Raw genomic sequence first — 10750 nt, forward strand, 5'->3', positions numbered from 1 at the left:
CAAAATACTTATTCTCACACCGGAGGGTTACCCCAAAGAGGACCCCTCTGTCCCTTTCTGAGGGGTAAGTTGACGGTGCTGTTCATTTTGTAGGTGGAAGAGCTCAGATCCAAGAAACCATCGGTGAAATAGTATAATCACACCCGAGGAAAGAGATCGTCTACCAGTGAGTCGATCCACGTCTCTTCAATACTTGGCTAGCAAGTTTGTAATTTCATTTTAGTATAAGATAATATAGTCATGCATATGGGTGTTTAAAAGTGTGTCGTGCATTCGTCTCAAATATTCAGTTTTTTTAATGTTTATTATTGGCACCAACCCTTTTCTAGTTAATATAATATGTCAAGAGTATTTTAGAATGGTATTACACAATTGAAAAAAATGAATAGTAACATCATTACACAAATAAAGTGTTACAGTTCACCACACAACTTTCTCGTGTACAACTCACATTCTTTATAAAAATTCCGTCACAGGTGAAGTAAATATGTACTTTTGTAGTTTTGTATACATACGCTTGCAAGGTAAACAAACCTCGGTGTTACATGTATAAATCTCAATTACAGATAACCCTATTTAGTGTTACAAAGATAATTGTAGCTAAAAAGTACACAAAGTAATATTATACTCCAAATTTTGCCCGCATAGCTGTATTTGCCACTGCAAGAATTAGCAACCACACTAAATGCTGTACCTAAGAAAGTGAAAAAAAACAGGGTTAACTTTTTAAAGTCAAATAAATTGGTTCGCTTTTCACTTCTGCCACCACTTGAAGTGGTTAACTTACAATCGTAACTCTGCCAGCCAATCCGTTGAGCATCCAGATCATAAACAACAATCTTGTCTTTTAAAACAAGACCTGCGTAGTTCATAATAACAATAAAAGTTTAAAATCTTTTAGGAAAAAATAGTTAAAAATTGAAATTGTTGGAAATCAAGAGGTGTATGTATAAGTTAGTTATACCTCCTAAAATGGTAAGGCCTTGACCTCTCATTTCCTGAAGACATAAGCACCACTTTGCACTTACATACTACAACAACAGCACAAAAAGTATCAAAACACATATTTTTAACTTTGATTAATACTAATTAAATTGAAATTATTACATCTTCTAACTCCGGTATAAGATAATCTTGGGGTGTTAAAACCAGAGAAGCACCACCATCAAGGTCAAGTTCACTTGAGGAAATATGTCGATTGTTCTGAAAATCATAATTAAAGATTGATTAATATAAGTTAAACAAACATATATATACTGAGAAAATAGTGAAAACCTGTTGACGGGGACCATATAACAATGTTCCCCATTTGATATAACAGGCTTGGCGTATGGTGAAACAGACCGTGTAATCTGCAGCAACAATTAAAAGCGGTTGGGTATTTGACTTGGTTTGCTGGATTTTAGGTAGGGTTTGGCCGGGTTTTGACCCGGTAGTGGTGGAACCGGTTCTGGGTCGGGTCTGGGTTGGTTCTGGCTTCTGGGTACTCTGGTCTGTACCTGTGGCCTGCGGGAAGGGTCGGATCTGGAACTGTTTTTATGCCCACCTTTATGAACATAAGCATGTCGGATGGTTCAGAGCACATCTGAACCATTCAGCTGGAAAATATTGCTGAGCCATTCAGACAAGATACACACGCTCCAACTCCTCACCATCTCCCCTATCCTTCTTCACCTTTGCACTGTCGACCATCACCCTCGTCGGACCCCGCCTCCCGCCACCGGACCCAGCCGTCGATTCCATCCTCGTGGCTAATCTGGTTTAATTTATGTTTCTATTACATTCTCAATTGATTCAATAATCTATTCATTAAATCGATTTCTAAATAATCATGTTTTTATTGTTTGATTCAGTCGATTCAATTTAATTGATTTCTGATTTTTGATTCAATCGGTTTAGTTTAATCGGGTGATCTGAAGCAGGTTCACTTTAGTAGACTTTTGTGTTAATTTTGTTTCCATATGAGATTTTTGTTAAAGTTGGTACTGATTTCAAACTTTTAAAAGAATAGTTGTTGAGTGTTGTGTTTAGAAGTATAAAAAACAGTTTTTTATGAACTAAGGGTATTCACTTGCGCACACAATAAATTTTAGCAGATTAGTGCTTTTTTGTTTGCAATTCTATTGTGCTTAGGCCATATGTAATGCTCCATTTTAACATTAAAATCGTCATGTGTTATGGTAACTTATTTCGGGACGTTAATGCTCCATTTCAACATTAAAATCGTCAAGGTGGAAGGGAAACACGCGGGCTCCTCGTCTGCTAGTGAGTTTCCACTCATAATTCGTTATACCTTATTTACGCTTTTAATTAACTTGAAGGCTAGTATGTTCCCATATTGGGATCGACACACCCTGTTGAAAATAATTGTCTTAAGGGTGTAGTTGGATGTTTTAAATGTAGTGTGTTCGAGTATAAATTACATGTTTATGAGGTTTGCTTAAGGCTTATGATTCAACCATATTTGATTTAATTTGTCTTAGTTCAGTTATATAAGTTTCTTAAAATGTCAAGTAAATGGGCCAAAAGAAGGCTGAAAAATGGATTTTTCAAGTGCAGTTTCGCTGCATGTTTTTGTGTCAAAAGTGTGCCGTTTTTACTGCATTTTAATTTTGTTAAAGTGCAATTTTGCTGCATTATTATGTTGTTAAAAATTGTTGTTTTTGTTGCATATTGTGTTGTCAAAAGTGTGCGGTTTTTACTGAATTTTAATGCTGTCAAACCGCAGTTCACTCTTTGGTTTTCTTCATATATGCCTCACAAAAATATCTTTACTATATATAATACACCAAACAATGGCAAATTAAGACACTCAATTTTAAGTAATTTACAACATTCAATGCATGAGGTACATGTCTAAATAGGGATACACTTGTCTTTTACACACATAAAACCCACGTTCATTTGATTTTTATCAAACTAATTACAAGTATGGTACCTTAACTTTACTTAAATTTTATTAATTAAGAAAAGAGTTACGACTTTGATCTCTCGTGATTACCCACCTTTTACTCAACTTTATTTCTTTTGGTTTTCTTCATATATGCCTCACAAAAATATTTAGACTATATATAATACACCAAGCAAAGACAAATTAAGACACTCAATTTTAAATAATTTTAAACATTTTACATGAGGTACATGTCTAAGTAGGGATACGCTTGTCTTTTACACACATAAAACCCACGTTCATTTGATTTTTATCAAAATAATTACAAGTATGGTACCTTAACTTTACTTAAATTGTGTTAATTAATAAAATAGTTACAACTTTGATCCCTCATGATTACCCACTTTTTACTCAACTTTATTTCTTTTTGGTTTTCTTCATATATGCCTCACAAAAATAAGATTAATTTTTTTTTCAAACACACCTATTTAAACGTGTTTATTTTTTATGACATTTCAGTATAAATTTTTTTCAAAACAGATGGACGGTTTTAAAATGTACAAGTTATTAATGCATGAAATTATGCATGAATGTACAAATTTTTAAAGGATGAAATTTACAATCTCATGTTTCACTTAATTACATATCTAGCCCTTTATCCTTTTTATAAAAAAATAAACAAACTTATTACAATTCAAAGTTTAAGGAATACTTACAATTTTGACCACTTATTATTATCTAAATATTAATCAACTTTATTTTTTTTTTCTTTTATATGTTTTATCAACATATGATTAAAAGAACTTAAATTATATAAATATCAAAATAATCAAGACGAATTTGAGGTTGAGCTCGGATTGAAGTTTGAGTCTAGCTAGAGCTAGGCTTGGCTTGCTAACAACCTTTACGTATTGTTTTTCGCTGAATCGCTGCGAGCACCAGACTAGTATCTATTAAACTAGTAACACAATAAATATCTTCATAATTAATTGTTAACTTCTATAAACATTTATTATAATGTACTAGTGGAAAGTTAAAACCAAACAGAATTGATGATATGAGTAATTGCCAATTATTTTTGAGTGAATATCCTTTTGATTTATTGATACAATCATCACGACATAAGCGTTATATGTTTACGTTTGTATCACATGTGTGAATATGATAGATAATTTGAGAATTACAACATAACCAAAATACAAATGAGCTCTATATTATACTGGTATTGATTCCGAATTTTCTAATCCTAATTTTAAAGATTTGGTACTTGTATTAAAATTTCTTAGTTCGGTACCGATACATGTATCATAGGTAAAAATTCGGTATATACCGGTATTGGTATCCACTTTTTTAAAAAACTTTAAGTAATTAATTTTTTTAAAAAACATTTCATATATATTTCAAAATTTCAATATTCTTTTCTTGTAGGTTAAGTCATAGTATATCACAAAGACACTATGGGCAAAAGCGTCAAAACAAGTCACTTTCCCATTTTACCCTCCAACCCCTTCGCTATATAATATGCCAAACCACTCACCCACTCGTCACTTATTCACGCCTCTCCCAATTCCTTCCATTCTCTCTTTAAAATCGTCAGTCAGTTATTTTTCCGATGTCCGGAAGAGGCCGTGGACGCGCCGGTCCGGCGCCTGCCGTAGGTCGTGGCCGTGGCCGTGGACGAGGTCGTGCCGGAGATCAGCCAACACCGTCGTATCCTCCAGACACGTCTGGCAGAGGAACTGCCGGACCGTCACTCACTCAGTCTGTTCAGAATCTCTCAATCGGCGGCCCTAGGGTTACGGCGCCAGGTCCGTCTTCGCAACCACCGCCAATGCAGCAGCGTACGGCGCCGGCGCCGGCGCCGGCTCCAGTATCTCAACAGCCGACGGCTGACGCACCGCCTCCGGTAGCGTTGGTGCCGTCGTCGTCGAAGAGGATAAGCACACCGTTGAGAGACGGTTATGGAACAATCGGTCGAAAGTGTGTAATTAAGGCCAATCACTTCCTTGTGGATCTAGGTCAAAAGGATCCTCATCAGTATGATGTAAGCGTTCTTCTTCTTCTTCTTATTATTATTTCTAAGATTTTGTTATTGGTTTCTGTGTTTACTTGCACCGGTGTTGTTCGATTTTATGCATGTTTGAATGGATTCCTGTATTTTCACTGTTATGTATTTCAGCATAATGCTCAAAAAAACTGTTTATCCATCTGACCTTAATTTTTAACTGTTTTTTGCATTTTTTTAACTGTTTTATGACTCTTATTTTTAGTTTGTGTTGATTTGATTGAATTTCACTGCTATGTAATCGATTCTGCATTTAGTCATTGCGGTGGTTTTTTGCTTTAATCTGTCCGCCTAGGGTTTCAGCTGTTTACATATTTTCTAGTTTATATTGTGTTGTTGGAATCAATGTTTACTTGTACCAATATTATTCGGTTTTATGCATGTTTGCATCTGTTGAGAATTCTATATGTATATATGATCGGATTCCTGCAAATTTATTTAACATAATTCAGCATAATGCTTTTAAAACTTTTTATTCAGAGCAACATCAATTTCTAACTGCTGCATGCCTAATTTTTAACTGCTTAATACGATATATTGTTTTTGTTGATTTCATTGAAGTGTAATCGATCCTGCATTTAGTCACTGCAAAGGCTTTTTTGCTTCTGGCTAGGGTTTTTTAGTTTACATTTTCTGTTTTTTTGACTGTTACACTTGTTTTTTGCATTTTGTATTCTTTTTCATGTGCTCTGTTCATAATGCTTATGAAGTGATAACGTATGGATTATAATGAACTTTGTTCTGTGTAATTTCAGTTTTGATTTTGGTGGCAATTTTGATATTATAGTGTATTTCAAGTTACTTTGCCACTCTTTTGTTCATTATTGTAAGGGCGCTTTATTTTCATATGATCTGTCGATTTACATAATCGCATTCATATGTAATTCATCAATTTGGCCGTTGCGATGGTTTTTGCTTGATTCTGGCTTTGTGGCAAATTTGTCTTTGTATTTTATTATCTCTGTTCTGTTTATTGTTCTTATGATGATGGGCTTTGTTCTATGTCATACAAATCTTGGTTTCAGGTGGCAATTTCTCCTGAGGTCGCCTCAAAGTCCAAATGCAGGGAAATCATGAGAACTCTTAGTTCTCTGTACCGTGCTTCGCATATGGGTAATTTGCGGTTGGCTTTTGATGGCAAGAAGAGTGCATTTGCCGCTGGTTCGTTGCCCTTCGAGTCAAAGGAATTTACTGTTAAAATCACTGAGCAGGATGGGTATACTATATTCTCCTTTAATTTGTGTTTGGTTATTGTTAGTCTTTTTAAATCATTGTCTTATGTAGCTGTTGGTATGTGTTCTAGGCGGGAGCGTGAATTCAGGGTTACAATTAAGTTTGCTGCTAAAAAGGATTTACACTACCTGAGGCAGTTTTTAAGTGGCAGGCAGCATGACTGCCCTCAAGAAACTATTCAAGCTCTTGATGTGGTCTTAAGGGAATCAGCCTCATTCGAGTAACATGACTTCTTTTGTTTCATTTTAAGTGTACTTTTTGGTGAATTGGATGTCTGATGTGTTTTTGTTTAGTTTTCATTGTTATCTATACTTTTTTGTAATGTTGGGCGATCATTGGTTAAATTTGTTATGGTTAATTATACTTTTTTTGTAGTTACTCCTAACCATATCTATAAATTGCAGTCGTGAAGTGGTTGGGCGTTCTCTGTTCCACACCGATTTTGGCCATGGCGTGCTTGGTGACGGGATTGAGTTTTGGAAAGGGTTTTACCAGAGTCTAAGACCGACACAGATGGGGCTATCGTTAAATATAGGTATATGTTTATGAATGGTTGTGCTGTGTGTTTGCGTTAATTATACTATCATTGCTAATGATTTTGATTTTTTACAGATATGTCTGCTAGGGCTTTCTATTAGCCAAGGCTGGTGTCTGATTTTATTGGGGAGTTTCTTAACAAAGATTTAACCAGACCACTCACAGATCAAGAACGAATTAAGGTATACATTAACCAATGATTTGTTTACTAACCTAATGCATAAAAATCTCAAAGTTGACTTTACGGTGGTTGTAAATTTCAGGTGAAAAGAGCTGTGAGAGGTGTTAGGGTGGAAGTCCGCCGCCAAAATTACATGAGGCGTTACAAGGTTCATGCACTAACGGTTCAACCAATTAGCCAGCTTACGTGAGTTGGAATAATAACTTTCGTTCGTTTTTGGTCTTGTTATTTGATATTCACTTTATTTCATCTTAGGCTAATCTTTTTTATTTTAATTTATTTTGTTAGTTTTCCTGATGAGACTGGAGCTATTATCTCTGTCGTTCAATACTTCCGTGAGCGATACAACATTAATCTGCGTTACCTGTCGCTTCCTGCAATTCAAGCAGGCACAGATGCAAAGCCAACATATTTGCCACCAGAGGTTAGCTGTCATTATTTTATATGATGAACACTATTTTGAATATTCAGAAAGCACTATAGCAGCTAAGTCTGTTTAGTAATTGTTGACTTCAATTTGTGTAATTTTAGATTTGTTACCTTGCTGGTGGTCAAAGATATGCACTGAAACTCAATGAAAAGCAAGTTACTAACTTGCTAAGGGCCACATGTCAACGCCCAAGGGAACGGGAGGACAGTATTCTGAAGGTATGTTTATTCACGTTAATCACATATGATGACACATTATTCTAGTTTTATTGTTTCAATAACATCTACTTTTTATTTAAATTAGACTATGCAGAGTAACAAATACAACAAGGATGCACTTGTTAACAGTGATTTTGGCATGCGAGTAAGAGAACAGCTTACATCTATTGATGCACGTGTGCTTCCTCCACCACCAGTAAGTTCACACTTTTAAATCTTTGATAAATCCTAATTCTAACATCATTACATTGATTCTGATTTATTTTGTGTTTCAGCTACAATATCATGGTTCTTCAGAAGTGAAACCACTTGTTGGTCAATGGAACATGATTGACTTGGTGCGTTGCTATTTTTTTATTTCACTATTCAGAATATGAATATATATATAGATAATCAGTATTTAACATTTTTTTTAACGTAGAAAATGATTAACGGAGGCACGGTAAATTATTGGGCAATTGCTAACTTTTCAAGGCAGAGAGAGGATGCAGTCATGCGTTTTTGTAATGAACTTGTTCAAATGTGTCAGAACAAGGGAATTGTATGTATTTCTATATCCCTTTATATCACAATGCCAAATACGAAAGGAAAATAATTCAGACACTTGATGTTTGTTTGGAAGGTTTTTAATCCCCAGCCATTGATCCGAATGGTATCTGCTCCACCACACAACCTTGAGAAAGCTTTAGTTGATATTAGGGCTCAGTGTGCGGCCCAACTTAAAAGAGTTGCACCTAACAGCCAACTGCAACTGCTGTTTGTAATCCTTCCGGAAGCTAAAGGAACCTATGGTAATTCAATTTCATGATAACCCATGACCGCATTTACTATTTGTAAGTATCACTGATACGTTTAATAATAACCGTTTTTCAGGAAGAATTAAACGAGTGTGTGAAACCGAGCTCGGTATTGTTTCTCAGTGCTGCAGGCCGGCACATGTGATGAAGCTTAGCAAGCAGTACTTCGAGAATGTTGCTATGAAAATAAATGTCAAGGTATTTTCTTATTTAATATGCTTTTAATATTTCTTTTATCTGTTAACTACTATTTATACATTTTTTGAACTGTTTTAGGTAGGAGGAAGGAACAGTGTTTTATCTGCATCTCTTAATGGTAGGCTCCCGTATGTAACTGACCGCCCAACCATAATCTTTGGTGCTGATGTCACTCATCCATCACCAGGAGAGGATTCAAGTCCTTCAATTGCTGCTGTAAGTTGCTATTTCTTTGCTTTCGTGCTCTTACATTCGGGATTTAAGGAGGTTTTTAGAGTGGTGTTTTTTGCTGTTTTTTTCACTTGTAGGTGGTTGCTTCTATGGATTGGCCTCAAGTTACCAAATATAAAGCTTTGGTATCTGCACAACAGCATAGACAGGAGATTATACAAGATCTGTACCATAGAAATGGTGATGCTCATGGAGGGATGATTAGGTAACGTTTAACCGCTTTTATAAAGATGTTTGAATTGTTCTATTAATTTTCTTTTTTACATCTTGCTTTTGCAGAGATCTTTTAATATCTTTCAAGAAGTCAACAGGACATAAGCCACACCGTATCATTTTCTACAGGTATGAGAACTCATTTTGTTCCTCTTAAAATTACTCTCTAAACAATAAACACTTATATTTCTAACTAATTTACAGAGACGGTGTAAGTGAGGGACAATTTAACGAGGTTTTACTGAGTGAAATGGACAACATTCGTAAGGTAGGTTTATTACGTTTTCTGTTTCTATATTATATTTATATTTATAAAATGTATGGTTTTTGAAACATGGTGGTTGTTTTTTCAGGCATGTATTTCACTGGAGGCGGATTATATGCCACCTGTCACGTTTATTGTGGTGCAAAAGAGGCATCATACTCGCTTCTTCCCGGATAAGCATGGTGATAGGAACTCTACTGACAGGAGCGGCAATATTCTTCCTGGTTTGTTATTTCTGTTATTTATAACTTTTTAAAATTTCTACAATATCTGGTTTATAATTTCTAATACTTTTTATTTGGATTAAATTTATTAGGAACCGTTGTGGATACGAAGATATGTCACCCTACTGAATTTGACTTCTATCTGTGTAGCCATGCTGGAATTCAGGTGAACTGTTTTTAATTCACTTTTACATTGTTTTAAATGAGTTAAAAAAAGTTTTGGTTTCTTTGCAGGGGACCAGTCGGCCTACACATTATCATGTGCTGTATGATGAGAACAAGTTTACTGCAGATGGCTTACAGATACTAACCAACTCTCTTTGCTACACGTATTTCAACTAACCACTTTAAGTCTTAAAACTAAAATTGTAATTTCCTTTGTTAAATCGTAACCTGTTTGATCTTTTCAACTAATTTCAGGTATGCGAGGTGTACTCGATCAGTCTCTATAGGTATGATATATATCTTTGTTTTTCATCATTTAAGTTGTAAAAGATTTGCACCATATAATAATATAATAATTTCTTTGTTTTGTAGTCCCTCCGGCTTACTATGCACACTTGGCTGCTTTCCGAGCGCGCTCTTACATGGAAGGTGCAGAGCTATCTGATAGTGATTCACGTGGGGGGCGTGCAACCAGAGACAGGGTTGCGGAAGTCAGGCCACTCCCGGTGATACATGAAAGTGTGAAGAGTGTTATGTTTTATTGCTGAGGTGGGTTTGTTTTGGAGTTGTGAAATCATGGGGCGTGCTTGACTTTTGGGTTTGTTGGTATGTTGCGAATGATGTTGGATTTGATTTGCTTGACCTGCTTTTTAGAGCGCCCCTTTGAACTTAATAGCAAAGGTAGACATTTGGTTCCGGTGCATTGATTATATCTTGAAACTTTTGATAGACAATTTTTTCTGGTTTTATTTGCAACTCAAAACTGTTGTCTATTGTTGAGATGCTATTCGGCTATTCCAGGGTGGTTGTTAAACAGTGTTAATCCAACCCTAAATAAACCGGGTATATTTAGGAACCGGATCCAGATAGTTGGGTATGGTCAACAAAGAAAATGGTTGGGTAAGAACGGGTTCCGGGTGTGGTCGGGTATTTGACTTGGTTTGCTGGATTTTGGGTAGGGTTTGGCCGGGTTTTGACCCGGTAGTGGTGGAACCGGTTCTGGGTCGGGTCTGGGTTCTGGGTACTCTGGTCTGTACCTGTGGCCTGCGGGAAGGGTCGGATCTGGAACTGTTTTTATGCCCACCTTTATGAACATAAGCATG

General features: G+C 35.8%; 1 long non-coding RNA gene and 1 pseudogene across 3 annotated transcripts; one reads left to right on the plus strand and one right to left on the minus strand.

Annotated features, from left to right (window-relative positions):
* Positions 1-221: 221 nt before the first annotated feature.
* On the minus strand, positions 222-1354 carry LOC143538926 (uncharacterized). Of its 2 annotated transcripts, XR_013136341.1 has the most exons (4): positions 1276-1354; positions 965-1203; positions 788-859; positions 222-694 (listed from the first exon to the last, which is right to left on the minus strand). It is a non-coding gene; the product is annotated as an uncharacterized LOC143538926 (long non-coding RNA). The 2 variants fall into 2 exon arrangements; XR_013136340.1 differs by lacking the exon at positions 1276-1354 and having other exon boundaries at positions 965-1254.
* Positions 1355-4429: 3075 nt separating this feature from the next.
* LOC143538940 (protein argonaute MEL1-like) lies at positions 4430-10335 on the plus strand (annotated as a pseudogene). The gene is made up of 21 exons (XR_013136343.1): positions 4430-4934; positions 5981-6408; positions 6593-6723; positions 6801-6907; positions 6989-7092; positions 7195-7330; positions 7438-7554; positions 7640-7750; positions 7830-7892; positions 7976-8095; positions 8177-8345; positions 8428-8549; positions 8628-8765; positions 8858-8985; positions 9060-9122; positions 9198-9261; positions 9347-9482; positions 9575-9648; positions 9717-9811; positions 9903-9934; positions 10020-10335. The product of XR_013136343.1 is annotated as a protein argonaute MEL1-like (transcript).
* The last annotated feature ends 415 nt before the right edge of the window (positions 10336-10750 follow it).

This window comes from Bidens hawaiensis, unplaced genomic scaffold, assembly GCF_021521415.1.
Source record: "Bidens hawaiensis isolate Kalapana, Puna unplaced genomic scaffold, B.hawaiensis_p1.1 tig00011762_1, whole genome shotgun sequence".
Taxonomy (NCBI): domain Eukaryota; kingdom Viridiplantae; phylum Streptophyta; class Magnoliopsida; order Asterales; family Asteraceae; genus Bidens; species Bidens hawaiensis.